The sequence below is a fragment of the Camponotus floridanus genome, unplaced genomic scaffold (genome assembly GCF_003227725.1).
Source record: "Camponotus floridanus strain SB8 unplaced genomic scaffold, Cflo_v7.5 scaffold75, whole genome shotgun sequence".
NCBI classification, from domain to species: Eukaryota; Metazoa; Arthropoda; class Insecta; order Hymenoptera; family Formicidae; genus Camponotus; species Camponotus floridanus.
In genome coordinates this window covers 910,064-930,554 of record NW_020229844.1, presented here as the reverse complement: position 1 = coordinate 930,554, position 20,491 = coordinate 910,064, and the positions used below count along the sequence as shown (strand labels likewise).

General features: G+C 35.2%; 1 long non-coding RNA gene across 2 annotated transcripts in view; it reads left to right on the top strand.

The window, feature by feature from the left end:
* The window catches only part of LOC109610291, an 84,701-nt gene that overhangs the window by 9,144 nt on the left and 55,066 nt on the right, over window positions 1-20,491 (top strand). For both annotated transcript variants that reach the window (XR_003123579.1, XR_003123580.1), the window contains exon 2: window positions 4,710-4,802. This is a non-coding gene — a long non-coding RNA (uncharacterized LOC109610291). The remainder of the gene's footprint in view (window positions 1-4,709; window positions 4,803-20,491) is intronic.

The following is a 20,491-nucleotide window of genomic DNA, read 5'->3' as shown; positions in this document are numbered from 1 at the left end:
GAAATTAGAGTTAACAAATCAAGTGATAAAATTAAGAATCTTTTAAAATACGTATATTGTAATTATAATATCCGTAAATTTCGTGCGCGATTTAAAAATAGTGGCTATTATATTTTTGTATTTCGAAATACTTGATAAAATTTGTTCTCTGAAAAAATATATTTGAAATCAATAACACTACTAACACTATAAAAGATAAGCTCCGTTATTTAGTATCTGTGAGAAATGAAAGCTTTGAGGAAATAAAAAATATATTATGAAATATCAAAAATATTTTATACACCACTCGCAGATATGTGTATTCGGAATAAATAAAAAATATACAGAACAATAAGTGCTCGTATTGTCGCGCTCGTTGAAATCTGGGATCAAAATCCATACGATTTTATAATACATTTTATTTTATGCGGATTGCACGGATCTTAATTGTTTGCCGATGCAAAACGTTCCTCCGTAATAATCCGGATAATCATCGACGACAAACTCCGGAGATGGTTCAACCGTATCGCTTCCATTTTACACGGTTTACGATATTAGCTGTCGTGCTTTACGAGCCACGAGGAAGCGAGAAAGAGAGAGTTATACAGACACATCATTTTCCCCGGGTAAGAGCGTCTTCTGCTGTCCGCGTCTCAATGTAATCCACCTCGAGGGGGTTGCACCAACGTCGGTCATCTCTGGAAAATTGCGGCTTGCATCGGATCGAGATTAAACTCCCGACAGTCTCCGCGAAATACACATACGGAAGGCTTTCGTATCATTACGTCTGTGTTCATATGCATATATATGTATATTTGTGTGTGTATTTATATACATGTTTGTGTAAATGAGTGGCTACATGCGCTCATGTACGAGGAATGAGCAGACATCTGGCTTGTACATCTCGTCTAAGAACGCAAGAGGGTAATGTGGGAAAAGGGTTACGCCGGGGAAGAGCATAGTTCGCAACCCTTTTAGCTTCTTACCCTTCGCCACGCGCCATCAGCGTTTCCTCGCACTTTCGAAATGTAGTCGCCAGTGGTGCATTATCGCGCAGATGCCTTGAGCTTCGAGAAGGTCTGCCCGAAACCTTGTGGATGTGTATCTCTCTCTCTCTCTCTCTCTCTCTCTCTCTCTCTCTCTGTAAATCTTTTATTAAAAATATTAATAAAAATATAATCTATATTCACAAGCAACTATAAAATATTAATTTCCAAGCTTTCAATTTATTTCACAGTGATAATAAAATTTTATACGAAAATGTATTACATTCACGCTCCACCCGTGAATGTTGAAAATAATATATAAAATGAATAAATTATACGTAAAATAAATAAAATACAAAATAATGTATAAAATAAATAAAGTACAAAATAATATAATAAAGTAGAAAATAAATAAAGTATAAAAGGATAAAGCATTGAAAAAGGAAACCGTTAATTATATTAAAATTGAGATGATTCATCAAGCTTTTTTCAAGAAATTCTACGTTCTGAATTTTTTATTAACAGCTTAGACATTAGGAGGTTTAAAATTGCCTCGTGTTTTAATTTATTTCTAGCTGCCTTAGGTTACCGCTGGTCTTCATTTTCCTCGCTAGCAGTAGTTCGCGTCGGTTCAGAGGCCTCTTTTTCGTATTTCACTTCACTTTTTCGAGATTGCCAGCCGCCTTCGTTATTGCCGCCGCGAATTCTCGAGTTTCCCGCGGCTACTGCCGGGTTCTTTGTGTTTGCCGGTTGCCCGGGTAATCTTCGAAGAGTTTGCTCAGGATGAAATATGTAGTTTCGAATTAGACGGTTACAACGTCGAGCTCTGTAGGTCCATGAAACGCACTCTAAGATGACGCGTTCTCCTCTATACGGATGAGTGGCTCTTTAGAAGCGAGGTAGAACAAAGTACGTCTGAAGAGCGGAAGTAAAAGGTGCGCGTGGGCGTCTCGCGGTACGAGATTATTCATATTTTGAATACGAAGAAAAAAATATAACGCGACTGGTAACAAATCTCTTTGTTTCTTTTCGCCTTTGCTCCAAATGCAATCGCTTTTCTTTCGGAAATAACATCAGGTTTCGGCATCACATAAGATTTCTTATTTTATCGAAATTTAATTGTATATTATTATTATTATTATTATTAAAAAGTATTATTAGAGATATTAGAGATATTAAATTATTAGAGATATTAAATTTACTAATTAACATTTTGTTTTAATTGTATGTGTGTGTGTGTGTGTGTACACATACTGTTAAAGCAAAGCATTAATTAATTAATTTTATATATGCATATATATAATTAAAAAGCAAAACATTAATTAAATAATTTCATTAATTAATATAATAATTCATTTTAATAATTATAATTAATTTTTACATTAATTTCCTTCACTTTGCTAAGTAGAGAGCTTTAATACGTCTTTCATTCTTCTCTACATTCTCTAATTATTTCGCTTAAGTGTACGTGTGCGGACGTTTAGTCTATATAGTCGATATATTTATAAAATTAATTGAGTCCATAAAATTAGTTGAATTTTTTCAAACGAGAAATCAAATTTTAATATATCTAAATATTTGCGTTTACAATATTTTCTTATTTTTTATTATTATATATAAGGTTAAACGTTATTTCACATTTCTTTCTGAATATACGGTTTTTAATTAACTAACTGTATTTAACTTCTCATTAGCTAACTGAGACTCCAGTTCTTGAGGAAAACTTTGCATACTCTGGTTTTTATTTTGCTACAATTAACAAGCGTTGTGTGACTACTCAAATAAAACAAGATATCCCGTAACAATTATATATTTTGATAATGTATTGTAGTAATTAATTAGAGAACAGAAATTGATTATTACAGCAAATTTGAATTCTATGAAATTCACATAAACTTAATTAACTCAATTTTCAATATCTATTTTATAAATGAAATATCTATTATTTCGAAGGAAATAAAATAATAAAACAATATTAAGTAAGAAAAGTTAATTGAACATATATTTTGATCACTTTTAACAACTCCGTATAAATAATAATAAACACAATTTGCAAAAATAAATTAAATATATATAATATGTAATAATATATATGTAATGACATATAATATTACATATAATGTATGTACACAATATAACATGTAATTATCTAATATAATTAATACAGTAGATATAATTTATATTACATAATTAATGTTATTAATATTATAAATATTATAAGCATTATTGATATAAATATTTTTTTATAATATCAGTAATGCTTATAAATATATTTTATATCTTACACATGAATGCATAATATTTTATATATAATTAATATATATATATATATATATATATATATACATATATTAATATATGCATACATACATATAAATTTCGGAGTATCCTTTATAGCAATAATATAGAAACCATTAACTCGAACGATTCAAGTAGGGTGTGATATATCACTATTATCTCGGAAAAAACGATCCGTCACTTTAAGGATGTTTTGTACCTATTTTTAAAATATTGAGAATTTAATGAAAATTATACAGAATGTTCTTACATGTGTTTAGAATTTTCAGTACAATTTTTAAAGCGTTCACAAGTTATAAGGATTTTAATTTGCAACGAATATGTGTTCTTATGGGAAACGTATAACCACGTCAATTCAAATGACAAAAACACACGGAAATAATATTCAGAATTTGTTGAAAATTTGCAAAAGTTTAGATACAGAGGAAATATTTGGTCAAATAATATTATAGATACAGAGGAAATATTTGGTCAAATAATATTATACAAGTACTAAGTGATTAAAAAGATATTAAATATAATTCAATGAAGTTAGCCATGTATCTGTCACAATTCTCTGCCAAAAGTGAATCATTTCGATTAACAAAATTCGGAATATTTCAATAAAAACGCAATAAATATTAAAAAATACATCTCTAATATTCCACACAATTTCTCATACTCAAAATACGCCAAAAGTGGATATTCAATATTGATTTTCAGCTACTCTTTGCTAGGATTGTACATACAAAACATCCTTAATTAACCAGCCATTAATTTCACTCGCGACATATCGCGCTGTATTAGTATAAACGAACTTGGCGCGCGATCTTTCGATCGACGAAACGTCACGAATGTGGAACGGAACGTCACGAACGTGAAACGGACCGTCTTGAACGTGGAACGGGACGTGGCGTAGATCGAGTCCGCGTTTAATTAGTAAGTAGTATCCTAATTTTACTTTATACCCTGTTATATTTATTATGTTAATTTAATATCGATCAATTTTAATTTAATATTGGTCGACGAATGAACTCGACGGTCCATCTCCTGTCAAATCAAGGGAGAGCTATTCGATCGAGACGTCCCGCAGACATTTCGGCGAACCTAACCGCATTCTCGAGTGTTGGACATTTCACGCGCGAATATTCATCATTTATAACCCGCGTATTTATTCACTTATGATGCAGCACGAGATGGTATAATCGCTGGAAAACGCGCGAATATATTACCTGTTAGCAACAGGTGTAACGTTGTCGCAGCGAAGGGCGCATTTGTCGAATTTTCTCCCGCCATTCAAAGATTCACTCATCCCGCTTACGAGCGAATCATAGCTCTGTACGATCATGATACTCGCGTTATTCTTTTTACTACGTCCCGTAATAAAACTTGTGCGCCTCGTGTAAAATGCCGCATATTATACGATGATTATTTCACGCCCAGCTATAATTAATCATGTTTCCGCAGGTGAATATTGTGCAAGTGAACGAGCAATTTGGAAAAATAAGAGCGAGGAAGGAAAGGAAGGGACGAGGAAAAACGTCCGGTTACAACTGCAAAGTGAGTAATGCTTTATTTTATTTTATTGTATTATTTTTTTGCGTGAAAAATAGCAGGTGGGAAAAAGTTTCCGTGTTGCACGCGTGTAATGTATTAATCTCTCTTTTAAAATTGTTTAAAAAGAAAGTATTTAAAGAAGAGCACGCTTTTCTCGCACACTTTTTGTATTCCCTGCATCTGATATTCATAAAAGTGACTTTTTTCTACCTGGATATTTTATTTTATTGTTAGAGAAGCATGATTATGTAATTATACGCAAGCCGATAACGTTTGACATATCGATTTGCTATCGATTTGCGCTTATCGGCCTTTGTTTCAAATGTTGAGCTTGCGGATAGAGAAACTAAATGCGGCGCAAAAAAAAGGTAATTGAATGTGGGCTACGCTGTTCTCACTAATCTCTAGACGCAATTAATCATCGAATATCGCGGATACGTAAACTCCTACGTTATTTATCGCCCTTTTGAAATGCACGCATTGAATAAATTTCTTATTCATGCGATGTGAAAAATTGCCGCTTAATAACCTATTCCTTTTCCATTGCGATTCTCGTACGTTTGCTTGTAGCTTGAAATTATTTTAATTGGAAGCTTTATTTATTTCCACAGCCGTAAAAAAAAGCCTTACGCTCGATTCAATCCCAGGTCAATTGTAATTAATAAAATTGCTTCGCGCGCGAAGCTTTTATTTGGTTACGCCTTGTGTACCTCTCGCGAACTATAAGGGAATTAAGTTCTGTAATTAAGTTTAATGGTGTGATGTAAGCAACGCGTTACATCGTATGTAACGCGAGGATAATCCCGTTTCTCTGTTAGCGCTCGTTGGATAGTTTGCCCCAACTTGGCGGCATCGTTATAGCAGCTGGAACGAGCTGCGGAAGGGCAAAAAGATGAGGGGGGGAAAAAAAGGATATGGTGCAATCGTCGCGGTCGGTTTAAGAAGAATCGCTGGCGCCGGGCATTCCCGACGACGTCGAAGCGAGAATAGTGGTCGAGGTAAGACGTGGACGAGGGGGGAGGCGCGGCCAGGAAGCGCGCCCTTTCCTCCAGATGGAGAAATATTACGGTCATTATCGCGGTGCCACGAAAGTTTGGCCGAGTCGGTCCTTTTCCCTGGTCCCCGAACGCACGACGGGGGTGAAAGCTCCGACTGCGTGTTTTTTTATCAAACGATTCTCCCCGCACGTCGTATCCTGTCGAATTCTCGTCACCATTACTGTACCGACATCCCGTAAAAATAACTCGATCGTAAGGTTCGCCCATTGTCGGTCTCGGGAGAAGCGAAAACTCTCCGGCGAACGAATTATCAATTATCGCGCGCTCGTTGATTTATCGGAGCGTTTAATGAAGGGCGGGACTTTTCGTCGACGTGATAAACTCGTACACGTGCTTTCCGGAAAACTTATGAACCCCGCGTTATTATCAAAGTTTATGATAATTACGTTCTCCCCTTATTTCATCAATCGATGGTCTTCACTCGGGAGTGCAGTGTCTTTATCAATCTTATCTATTTATCCGTGCTGTCTGAATGAAAACGCGAGATGTAGAACCCCTGGTAGTATAAAGTATGGAATCCTGATTAATATGACTTATCGGAAATAAGAGAAAGAATTAAGACAATTATTTTATGTCATCTCGCGCGAAGGGAAAGACGATTCTGGGAGATTCGTCTGTTGATTTATTAGGAATAAGAAATCGAAGATGTCACGACAAATTGAGACAAATTGCCGTTTCAAGAGTTTTTGCTCACAGACAGAGTCGCAAAGCCCATCTTATTAACAAACAATATATATATAGGGAGAGGGAAGGGAAATATAGAGCCATTGTAACATATAACGGCTCAATTATCAAGAGAGACGACGGTTCGTTTGTCGAGCACGTCTGCCAGCTGGCTCCCGCTTGTATATCGCTGCGTGCTCACGAATCACAACGACAACGAACGGTGTTTCCGCCGGTTAATGTTCGCGATAGTTTCCTTCGAGGTCCTTTGTTCCATCGTAATGACCAGGACGCTCTTCTCTTTCCAGTCGGCTTCGAGATTGCGTCGTAAAGAACGTTATCTCGGAGCAGTGTTTTCATCGGATTCTCCTCCGTCTTACTTGTTCTCTCCTCCTCATCCTCGTGAGTAGCGTCGCGCAACAACGATCGTTTTCGTTTTCGCGAAGGAAGAAAAATTGCGTCGTCCCCGTCGTCGCTGTTGCCGTTGCTCGAACATATACATGCACATATATATGTATATATATATATATATCGCCAGCATGGTCCGTCTATGGAAATCGCGAGCGAATCTAAATATTTATGTCCCGGGTATATGTACATATCTTACGTGCTGCGGATTTTTCTTCCAAGAGCCGTCGTTTGTGTGTGTACGCTTGAACATTTAGCAAGATCGCGCCAAGTGTTGGCGACACAATCGTATAATCTAACGTCGTCGGGACACTGACGTTTCGTGACAATCGTGGTTTCCACGCTTTCGATAAGCGTAATTGATCTGTGCCGTCTAATTCCCGCGAATTATACACAGTAAAAAAGTGAAATATATTATTAAATATTAATTATAATGTATAATTATAAATTAAATGTTAATTATATAATATATAATTATACATTTTTCACGTGTCCCAGAAAGTCCACTCTAAATTTTCAATTAAATAATCTCATTCGTATGTTACTTATTGACAGACTTGAAATGTTAAATAATTGACATAATACTTTACATTTATTTTTGTTTTTGTGATTTTAAGCGTAATGTAAAAATGACATACAAATTAATTAAAAGTTACATGGAAAAATAGTTACACTAACTCGTAAGAACTGTTGTAGGATATTAACATGTAATAGTAATTATTTTAACTTAATTTATTTGTAATAGAAACATTTGAGTTTAGTAAATTTGATTATTTTGCATGTCAAAGATTATTTGAAGATTATTTGATAATATGTCAATATGTGATTATTTGATATATTATTTAATAATCTTTGACGTACAAAAACTGATGATAATAATTTGATAATAATTTGAAGATTATTTGAGATAAATTTAAGATTATTTCAAGATTTACTTTAACTTTTCTTAGAATGTTAAATTGCCTTTGAGACATGTTAATTGTTTAAAATGATATATTAAAAATACCCAAAATAATATTCCATTTCTAAGAGACATATACAATGTGTTAAATGTTATGTGTTATGAAGTTAATATAAACGTAACACATGAAAACGTTATAAAAATAATAATATATATGTTGTATGTTAATTTTACATTAAAGTAATCAAAACGTGGTAACACAAGAAAATTTTAATATATGAACGCACAATTTTTTACTGTGTAATATATCAAATTAAAGTACTAAATTAAATAAGATGGGTATTAATATCAAATTAAAATCTTAAATGTGATGGATAATATTTATAAGCCTTACGTCAATTCATTCTCTTCTTCTTCATATTAATGGTTCAAAAATAACTAAACGATTACGTAAATGAGAGGAAATTGCAAAGGAAAGGACGCGAAGAAAATTCATCCTCCATTATGAACAGTTTCTATAAATCAATGAACACGAGAATATTAATAAATCTTGTACCGCGATAAATCGAGCTTTCGCTTGCTTCTCGATATCGACAGTCGGAAAAATCTCGCAAGTAAATTATTTTTACGGATTGTTAGACAGTAATAGCGATAAAACTCGAATAAAAGAGATTAATATATTTAATTTTCTTTTTCCGTTTTTTTCGCTCGCCAAATATTTTATGTTCCATTAGGATAAATTTGGATCTTGCCATCATCTTCAAGTCTTCTATCCGGTGATATTTTCCACGACCCTGAGAAAGTTCGCCCTAGGACAATAACGAATGCGTCTCTTTTTTCATCTCCCTCTTTTTTTTCTCTTTCCTTACAAATAGATTCGAATTCGCGAGCCAGTTTACTAGAAACATTCCAGCCATCACCGGTATCTATTTCCTCCCATTTGCCTGCCAACTTTTTTCCCCCTTCGGGTGTATCTTCCAGGTGAAATCGAGCACCTTTTACTCGTCCGTGGAAACCGTCGATTTGCCGACTCGTAAACGCACGACTACGATCGCTTACACTTGGACTATGTTGAGTTCGTTACCCTTGCGTTAACATTTATGTTATCATTTGCCATGAAAAATGGAGGACGGAGATCGATGCCGTCGCGAACTGCGGTGGCTCGCCTCGACAAAATGGCGATATATCGTACGATGCGTGAGCATCCCGCCGTTATTTCCATAAATAACGTACAACATCGCATCCCCCTTTCATTTTTTCTCCAGCTCTTTTCTTCGATGATAAACTAAAACGACATCGAGGTCTCCTTCACCATTCATCATTCATCTATCGCATAACTATTACATCGGATTATGCGAGTGCGAAATAGAATCGGGTTTAATAATACTTGTAGTTCTAAAAGTGATCAATCAGAATTGTTCTTCTAGGAATAGATTGTCGTAGAACTATAGAAATTATTAAATCGAATTAAGGGATAAAATTGTGGTTATAGTTAAATAACGTGCTCCAAACTAAGGATTTAAATGGAAAGGAATAGATAAGAATGGAAGGAATAGATTGTCGTAGAACTATAGAAATTATTAAACCGAATTAAGAATGGGATAAAATTGTGGTTATAGTTAAATAAAGTGTTTCAAACTAAGGATTAAATGGAAAGATATAGATGCGTACACAATAAAAAATAAAATGTTAATTATAACATTTTTCACATGTCCCAGAAAGTCCACTCTAAATTTTAAATAACTCGTTCATCGTACGTTACTTAGTGACAAACTAAAAATGTTAAATAATTGACACAGTACTCTACATTTATTTTCGTGACTTTAAGTGTAAAAATAATATACAAATAAATATACAAATAAATACAATAACATACAAATAATAACAAACAAAAATAACATACAAAAAATAACATACAAATTAATTAAAAATTACATGAAAAAATAGTTATAATAACTCGTAAGAAATGTTGAAGACATTAACGTATAATAGTAATTATTTTAACTTAAATTATTTGATTATTTTGTATCTCAAAGTTCAAGATTATTCAAAGATTCATTTTAACTTTTCTTAGAATGTTAAATTGACTTTGTGACATGTTGATTGTTTAAAATGATTATGTTAAAAATACTCCATTTCTAAGAGACAAAGTGTTAAATTATGAAGTTGACATAAATGTGACACATGAAAAACGTTGTAAAAATAATAATATATGAGTTGTATGTTAATTTTACACTGAAGTACTAATCAAAATCGTGGTGACACAAGACAATTTTAACATATGGACGCATAATATTTACCGTGTAAATATTTGCAATGTTTTGAATGCCAACGTGAAGGGAACTCTGCACATGTATCCTCAAATATAATTACAACGATTTACAGCGTTAATTCTCTAACTGCCTTCACGCGATTGATTAACTTTGCATTAGAGGAAGTTTATAATCGAATTGATGCTTGTATGCGATCGAAATGACAGAATTGCCGTTGAATAAGCTCGAACGTTTGCGGCCACTCGACGTTTCTGCTGACACTGTTGGCCACGGTATATTCGCTATATGTATTACAATTGCTTGGGCCCGTTAAAATTGGACATCAACGCGAAATGTCAGGCCGTGATTGGTTCTAAGTGACGAACGTCATTGTCGTCGATGTCGTCAAACGTTGAACGTTTCGCGTCGCTCGCACTGTTTGTCCTGCGCGCACCGACCGGAAATTTAATCAGCGGTAAATGGCTAATGCTCACGTACACTCACTGTCTCTAAACCGTCTCTTACAGTCTCTAACCGTCTTCTTCCTTTTCTTCCCCTTCCGCATTTCCCCTTTTTGCTGAGCTTCGGCCAAATTGAATTAAATCAAAGAATTAAATCAATTAATAGCACACAGTTTGCATGCAACTTTACATCGGGCGTCGTTTCATGTGTTAAAAAAATTTTGTCTATGATAAAAAAAAATTACTGCATAAGAATTATTTTTTTTTCAACATATTTTTCTAAAATCTTTTTTTTTTATATTTTTTTGTAAAGTTAATATTTTATTTAGACAAATTTTTGCATCATCTTTTTAAACACCTCATGTTATAATAATTTCATCTTTTCTCGATCTCTCTCTCGTTATCTTTTTTTTTTACAGAGAAAAGCAGAATTTTGGAATATTTTTAGAAACATCCTCCCTCTCCCTTACATCTCCACGTTTCCCGTTATATCGATAGAATAATTATTATAAAAATTGTGTCTATGATAAAAAAAAATTACTGCATAAGAATTATTTTTTTTTCAACATATTTTTCTAAAATTTTTTTTTTTATATTTCTTTGTAAAGTTAATATTTTATTTAGACAAATTTTTGCATCATCTTTTTAAACATCTCATGTTACAATAATTTCATCTTTTCTCGATCTCTCTCTCGTTATCTTTTTCTTTACGAGAGAAAAGCAGAATTTTGGAATATTTTTAGAAACATCCTCCCTCTCCCTTACATCTCCACGTTTCCCGTTATATCGACAGAACAATTATTCGCGCGACGCGACGAGATAAGCTCCGGTAAAATTGAATTAAATCAAGGCTTGACCGGCGGCGAGCATTAATCAGCGTCAATTACGGTGCGTAAACGGAACGCGTGCCTCGCGCTCTCTCGCCTCCTTGCTTCTTCTCTTCGTCGGCTTTTCTTCCCCCCGCTCCCCTCGCTGGCACGACACCATCGTCCACCCCCGTCGCGTATGCTCACGGCAGCGTGTTATTACGATAGCGGGACCCGACACGAACCCACGACGGAGTCGAGCAGCGCGACACGCGGCTCGTTTAATACCGATAACACCCCCTGCGTTCCTCCCTCGCCCTTTCGCCATCCTCTCCTTTCTCCCTCTCCCCCCCGTGCGCTCCTCTCTCCACCCCCTTTCTTTTCGTCGCGTGCTCCTACTCCGTTATTATACTCTTCTTACTGATTATTATCGACACGCCGCACGCTTGGCTGAGAATTCTTCGCGTTTTCACGCCGGATTTGTAACTTTTATTCGCTGTTTTCAATGATTAAAAGTGTATTATTCCCGATATTTTCCCCGAGATTTTCTGTACAAACGTTGGGCGATATGAAAGCCGACAAAGTCGGGCACATTCTACGCGAGTAAAATAATAATATAACATTTTCTCTTTGGATTAATAAATTTCTTTCTCTATTTTTCTTTCTCTCTTCCTTAAGAATTAACATATTAAAAAAGAAAAATGACGCAATTGCGATAAGAGTCCTGAAGCGTTATTTAAAATCGTATTTAAGTTTGGTAGTTTTAGTCGCGCGTATACGATGTTCTGGAAGATGCCGGGGAAAATGGCGGGAGCAATATTTCATATTTAATCTCTAAACTCTTAAACGTCCCCGCGATAAATTTCGAGTGATTAGCATAATGCGTTAGCGTATACGTGTGCGTGGCATGTGCAATTAAGTAAGTGTGCCATACTCGGCTTTTCGCGCGCGTTTTATCTCCCTCCTGAGGGTCCCCGCGATACGGATACGTGCATAGGGCGATGCACGTGTGCATCCTCTTTGCACCAAAGGCGTGTCGTCGTTGGCCCCTTGATCCCCCTTGATCGATGAGCTTCGTCCGTTCGTCCCCTTTGTGGTACTTTTCGTTCATTCGGCGACATTGCCGTTTGATAGCCCGCCTCGGAGTCTGCAGGAGCGAGATCGTAGCACAAATGCAATTCAAAGTTTTCGACGACGGTAAACAGTTTCCTCGTTGTGTTGATCCGACGGCGACTCAATCGCCCTTTGTAGCAACATAAAACGAAATAGCCTTCCTGTGCATCTTCGTAAAGAGAGAGAGAAAAAAAAAATACGCGTTCCACTTTGGATGCATATCTCTGCAACGATATATTTCGAGCTTCCGTTATGAAATATAAATTCCGATATCGTTTAGCTCCTCCATAAAAACATATTTGGTATAGAGATATTAGGACGGAGGGAACTAATTTATTTTTCTCTATGTATATAATGCTTGTATTTATTTTCGTTTTCCTCCACTTGCACAAATTTCGTTTACATTGTAAAGCATACTGACAAATTATTTTATCAAAACAGTTTATGATTTTTCTCCCTTTTTATTTGTGCTCTCTATTTGGTTCGAAACAGTTTATATATTTGCAGATTACTATATTGAATTTGCATTTGACGAACAATTTCCGCAGATCTAAACGCAACAATGTTATCGTTGCCCGCATTTCGAAGAATGAATTCAACCAATGATGCTTTGATCTGTTTACTCTTTATTTTTGACTATCTCGGACCGAAATTATTCGTTCAAAATTTTGCGCCGTGTTTAGCGAATTGTAAAATTTTAGGTTCAAATGCGATCGATTATGTGATACTGAGAGATCGATATTGAATCAAAATTTAAATTACATCGCGCAAAGATTTAAAAGTGAACAATACGAGTCGTGCAAAAAAGTTTTCAGAGCAATTTTCATTTTGCTAAATTATATTAGAAAAATTCTATTCGCGCCGAAATATAACTCTTGAAATATTCTGACCAGTTGATCAATTATACATTTTGACAAATGCACGTGAAAGCGTGAAATATTTCAATATGAGAAAATAGTAGTCTCTTGAAACGTTTTGTGACCAAAATTGAGAGGGAGAGAGGGAGAAACAAAGAGAGAACACGTTAATATTTTACACACGTTTGATGTTTATTTAAATATTTTATCGGGCTCTGTCCAGTAGATATATATATATATATTTCACACAAACATTTCATTCTTCGCCGACTGGCCTTAGATTTATATTATTTATATCATTATATTATTTTTATATTATTTCACAGAGGCCGTGTATCCGGCATGAAAATTCCTATATAAAACAACAAACCGCCAAGTCCAGTGGTTTTTAACCCCTTGCGTGACGCCGTTGTATGCATCACAGAGCGCAGATAAAAGTTAAAGAATTCTAATGTAGATTATTACGGGCCGTGTATATCATAGCTACTCCCCGCGAAATGAAATGAGCGAGGTGACAAGTACGCCGCTGCAAATCTAAGCGGGAAAGTTATGCGAAAATGCGTAATTTTGCCTGATTGCGAGAAACGCACTCATTCTCTGCTCTTTGCGTTTTATATTGCCGCATATTTTCTCCTCTCCTCATTATTACCTGCGCGTTGCTCGCGCGTTACTCTAAATATAAGAATTTTTTGTTTAAATAGAAATTAAATTTAACACAGCTGATGCTCTTAACGACCTCTCCCGTGAGTTTGGAATCATATTTTTTTTTTCATTTACGCACGCTTGAGGCTTAGGATCGCGATTTCGTGATTGATAAAATGAGTTAACCAGCATAAATTGCACAGCGCCAAGTAACGAGAGAATAGCGGAAAAGCTTGCTCGAGACGACTGATACATGTGGCTTATGCCATCGTGATGGCCAGTCGGCTGATACATTGGCTTATGCCATTTCGTGACTCTCGTCGCGGCGAAATCTCGTTTCGCGCATCGTGGCCGTTTCGGTGCGGCTGCGTGACATGCCCGGCAAGTTATGATACTTCGTAATAAAAAGGAAAAGATAATGGAAACGAGGAAAAATAAGATTCGCGAGCGAGGGAAGAGATGCTTTAAAATCTGTCTACTCTCGCAATTATACGGTCTTTGACGTCGGGTTTTCTTGATTACGTCGTCATTAACGGACATCTTTTTGCCCGGAATTTTTTAAATAATGTGATTTTAGCTCATTTGTCCTCGATATTAAATGTACTTTTTGTTTTCTGTTTTCTTTTGGGGGAGGGATACTTAATCGTGTACTTAAAAATTGTGTTGTATTTTTTCGCATAAGATTTTACGAGGATTTGTATTCTGAGAATACATTTGTAATTTATCCTGCGAATATTGCAAAAGTAATTTAGAAAAGTGATTGTGATTGTGGGTGTTTATTTCTGTTTATCGACACGGTGTTAATTGCGATGCTTCTGCCGGTACGATTAGTCGTAACTCAAGCTTGGTTTCTGCATCCTAGTTGCGTTAACTTTGACATTTCGAGGGTAAAATCTATCGAGTACTCCTAACTCGCGTTGAAGTATCGGAGATCGTGCATTTAGCTAGAGGACACAATGCATAATTTATGGCGTTATCTCCTTTCGTTTGTGAATCGTGGTAATATCGATCGAATCGTGAAAAAAGAACAAATAATAGCGCAAGATAAAGTTCTATTTTTTCCTCGTTCTCAGAGATTATAACAGGCAGATCGTTTAATTAATGCATTTCTTCTTTAATATAAAGTAATTGAAAGCTCGCATGTCAAATTTAAATATTTTCTTTTAAATAATTAACAATATATGGATTAAATAATAATATAATTTTAAGAAATAATCTTTACAAGTAAAAGTTTAAATACATTTTTTAACGAAAGAATCTAAATATGTGTATCTAAATTAATATTCTTGCATAATCATTACTTAAATTAAAGAAATTCAATAGAGAAAAATTTCCGCATAAATATAAATAAATTTATACATCAATTATCAATTAATTATCATTTGAATTACATTTTAAATCATTTATTATAATTATATATATATGTAAATTTAGTACAAATTTATTTATATAAGTTATATATATAAATGATATAAATAAATTTTAAAAAAAGTTTGTTTACTATGCACATCTCTATTGAATATTGCATAGAGAAAAAAGCAAACTTGATTATATTTATGAAAAATTTCTTGTAACGTTTGTTGATGCGCTTTTATTTCTTTCTCATAGAAATAATATATAGATACGTATATTTTTTTTTCTTTTAATAATATTTTTGTAAAACGTAAATGCTGTAAATATTTTGTGTAAAACATTTACATATCGTCTTATTTATTTAATTATTATTTTTTTATAACTCTTTATTTTGTATTTTATTATACATTTATTTTAATATCCCCTTAAATATCGTTGCAGTGCATATAATAATTTCTCCTAAATAAATGTATAATAAAATACGAGATACTTATATATTCTATTCTCTTATACGTCTAAGATCCGGTCTAAGTTTCATGATGGCCGCTCGTGTTCCATCATTCGCGGGATAACAATAGCATTGTATCTGCGTTCGTCGCGTAGAATGGTCGATTAAATTACCGTTCTTGTCATCCAATCTCGTCATTTGTCGCCCCATTATCAACAGATCTTCATCTTTGCGTTCTTTGACGGCCACTCGTTAACCTCTCTTCTCCACGTTCTTCTTAAGAGTATGATTTTCTTAACTTTGGCTTCCTTCCGTAGCGTTAAGGGACTCTTCCGAGTGACGGTTAATTATCTTCCGTTTTTGCTACGACGACATATTGCTAATCAGCTGACAGTGATTGATTAGCATCGATCCAGTAATTATAGACTAAAGATTAGACATTCAATGAGATTTGCGAAATAAGCAATAATTACATGTATTAAAAAAAAGCTTGAAAAATATTAAAGAGACATATTTAAAATGCACTTTTCCTGGAAAACCTTTTTCAAATCATTTCAGCATATTATAGCAATATAATAAACATTTTTTTCTCACGTATCTCGGGGTAATTCAAGAGAAAATGATCGATAGTGAAAATTTCTTCAGAAAAATTCGGCTTTGAAATGCATACGTCGATGTGTATGCATTTCCAATGACTATCTAACATTTCAGCGAATCCGAAATGTAGTCAATTTCCCTCTCGCTCTCTCTTTCTCTAGCTGTCGGTAGTGACCGGGCTCCGGATTAACATGGCAATCCCGATGTCCCGGGCGCTAACTGAATATCCGAGCGTGCAAATACGCCGCCCGTCAACGAACGCCTCGTGCAACGAAGCAAAGTAGGTGCGGGATGTTGCGGGTTCGCGTCGATCTGAGGCCAGAGCCGATTTGCCGATGGCAATCACGGGCACGAAGAAATTCAATTTATCGGTACGGTTCTTGTCGCGCGGGCGCCTGTATCGAAATTCCCCCGGGGCTGCTGTCATCGTACTTCAAACCCGAGGTACGTTCGCGTGCCGCGTTATTGCCACGCGTTTTCACTCGCTCTTATTTATCTCTTGTCGGTGCCCGAGCCAATCGCGAGCGTAATTGTAACAATTATGGAGCAAGGGCCGAGGTCCGAGGGAAGAATTAACCGGGCAATCTCGATATATCTCTGAGTAAAAGGGAAGAGCGATCGAATTCAGAAAGGGTGAAAAATCGTCCAATCGAGAAATAACTCGACACATGCTTCCCTTAAATATATATTGTCGCAACGTATCTACTATTTTTATTACACTGAGAAAAAAATCTGGTTGCATTAATTAGAATTCTGGTAGATTCAAGCAGTATGTCTGTTGAAAAATGGACGAACCACAATTCTTGTAGGAATTATCAAATGAATCTGATTAATTTCTTTCTGTTCAATTTACCAATTTTTCTGGTTAATAATACTAAACTCGCCAGCACCAAGTCGTCTAAAATTTTTTCCATCTAATCTCAAAAGTCTGTTTAATATTCTAAATTCCAACACGATTATTGCATAAATTCAATTCAGATTATTGAATAAATTATTTTAAATTTAGTTTGTTAGAAATTAAACTGATAAACAGTGATGCAAGAAGAGGATGCAGCTCAAACACACACAATCAGAGAACTAGCGTCCTCTTTCACTAGTACTGTTCTTGCACTATTGCTAGTAAGAGAAAAAAAATACTTTGGATTTAATGTTAATATTAGTGGCAAGCAAAGAAATTAATGTAACAAGAAATTTGATAGATCCAACCAAAAAGTACTGACCAAATCCTTATAGTAAAATCTATTAAACGTTCTAGTTATAAAAAATCGAGTCTTATGATAATAACTAGAAATTCTTTGATTTAAAATGCCTTCAGTCATATACGTCTTGTTGGTACAATCAAACGATTTTTCTCAGTGTATAAATAGAGTTTCTTTTTATTTCACATTTTTTAGCTTTACAGTGCAATTATATTGGGTTTACTGTTAAAAAATACTTTATCGCGTTTCCGTTCCGATTAAAATTATTTTTGCCTGGAATTTCCGTGCCATTGTGTCGAAGATTTTCTATTTTTCCCTTCTTTATAAAATATTCCAATCCGATAACACCACGCATTGGTTTCATCTGCCCTCGATGGGAATGTAACATTTTAGACCCGACGATCGCGCGATGAATGTACACGACGCGGTTACGCGATCGCGCTGATCTATATAAGCTGGCTGATCATGCTGATGCGGAGCAAAGCAAATTCGACAGTCTGGGGAGACGGAATATTCAGCTGAACGGGATTACGATGCGGCGTCAGGGGGCGGTGGAGCGGGGGAGGAAGCGGATCGAGGTTACGCTAAGGCCGATGGTCGATATCGATTTATTCGCAGGTTCAATTCCGGGCCACGTAGCTCAGGATCGGTATGCCGTGCGACCTCCGCGAGAAATCCATTATTCGGACTGTCCTGCGTCGCCATTACCGTGTCCGCCCGGGTCGTTGTAACTCCTTGGCAAGTCGTTTCCATATCGGTGAAACGTGCGCGCGGAAGCGCGTAAATGTCCGTAACTCTATTTCAGACGACATTACGGCGATCGCTTTACGACACGCTTGGCGCGCCGCTAAGTGCACGTCCGCGCCGACGTTGTTCTCCTCCCCTTTTCGCCACCCACACACTCGGGAGCTCGGTGCATACTAATGGCATCTTTTTTCCGCCGTTACCGGAAGCGTCCCGGCCTTATCGCAATTGGCCGAAAATGGGAGCGAGCATTCGCGCGATTCTCTCGCCTATCGCGTACGCACGTCGCACTCGCCCGTCTGCCACCCTTATCTCGCCAGTTGTCAAACATGAAAGTGCGGAAAGAGGGAGAGACTGCATCTTTTCGCATTTTTTCGGGAGAAGAAAACAATTTTTGCTCGACAAATATCTTTATTAAGTAATGAATATGACTATAATAAATTAATTGTTCAATAATATACTTATCTCTTGGTAAGAAAATTTAGTTTTGACTTTTTTTCTTTTTTTTTTAAAAAAAAAAAGAGATGTCTCTTATATTCGCGTTTGTCGCCCTTATCTCGCCAGTTGTCAAACATGAAAGTGCGGAAAGAGGGAGAGACTGCATCTTTTCGCATTTTTTCGGGAGAAGAAAACAATTTTTAATCGACAAATATATTTGTTAAGTAATGAATATGACTGTAATAAATTAATCCTTCAATAATATACTTATCTATTGGCAAGAAAATTTAGTTTTGACTTGTTTTTTTTTTTTTTTTTCTCTCGAAAAAAAATAGATGTCTCTTATATTCGCGTCTGTCGTCCTTATTTCGCCAGTTGTCAAACATGAAAGTGCGGAAAGAGGGAGAGACTGCATCTTTTCGCATTTTTTCGGGAGAAGAAAACAATTTTTGATCGACAAATATCTTTATTAAGTAATGAATATGACTATAATAAATTAATTGTTCAATAATGTACTTATCTCTTGGCAAGAAAATTTAGTTTTGACTAGTTTTTTTTTCGAAAAAAAGAGATGTCTCTTATATTCGCGTCTGTTGCCCTTATCTCGCCAATTGTCAAACATGAATGTGCGAAAAGAGGGAGAGACTGCATCTTTTCGCATTTTTTGGAGAGAAGAAAAAAATTTTTAATCGACAAATATATTTGTTAAGTAATGAATATGACTATAATAAATTAATCCTTCAATAATATACTTATCTCTTGGCAAGAAAATTTAGTTTTGACTTGTCTTTTTTTGTTTTTCGAAAAAAAAGAGATGTCTCTTATATTCGCGTCTGTCGTCCTTATTTCGCCAATTGTCAAACATGAATGTGCGAAAAGAGGGAGAGACTGCATTTTTTCGCATTTTTTCGAGAGAAGAAAAAAATTTTTAATCGACAAATATATTTGTTAAGTAATGAATATGACTGTAATAAATTAATCCTTCAATAATATACTTATTTATTATCTCTTGGCAAGAAAATATAGTTTTGACTAGTTTTTTTCTTTTTTTTTCCCGAAAAAAAAGAAATGTCTCTTATATTCGCGTCGAGCAAACATCTTCGACTAAGAGGAATCCCTCGGGATGCTTTGTATGATTTCCTTTTCTCTTGCTACATCGGTGGAAAGATTACTAGATAAGGAGGGATGAATGAAAATAGAAGGAAAGAGAGAGAAAAAACAGAGAGACATAAGACGAACAACAACGATAATTTCCCGATTGTTCTCGCTGCCAGAGTAGGTTTGGCGTAACTTTCGCGACAATGAAGAAGTTACGGAAATCATTGACGTCCATTTTCATTGACTTTGAAATGTTCCGAGCAACGAAAACACTTCGTTCTACATTTTCGTTGCGTAGAGAAAGGGATTTTAACCAGCAAATACTCGCGTAACTTCAAGAAACTCAAATAATGAATATATTATATAATACTGCGATATATTTCTGTATATAAATATGAATATATATTTACACTGAGAAAAAGAGCTATTAACTTGATTAAATACGTTTAATTCATTGTCATTTCTTTAATTGAAATATTTAAGTCCTTAAATCAAATACGTCATATTAAATCAAATATTTAAATTCCAACTTAAAAAATGATAATTGCCTAAATACATTTAATCAAATTAACAAATATTTTTTTTCACAATCAGTGTATTCGTTTTCGTTTGGTGTTTCGCGCCTATTTTCTTGTCTGTAGATTCCTCTAAATA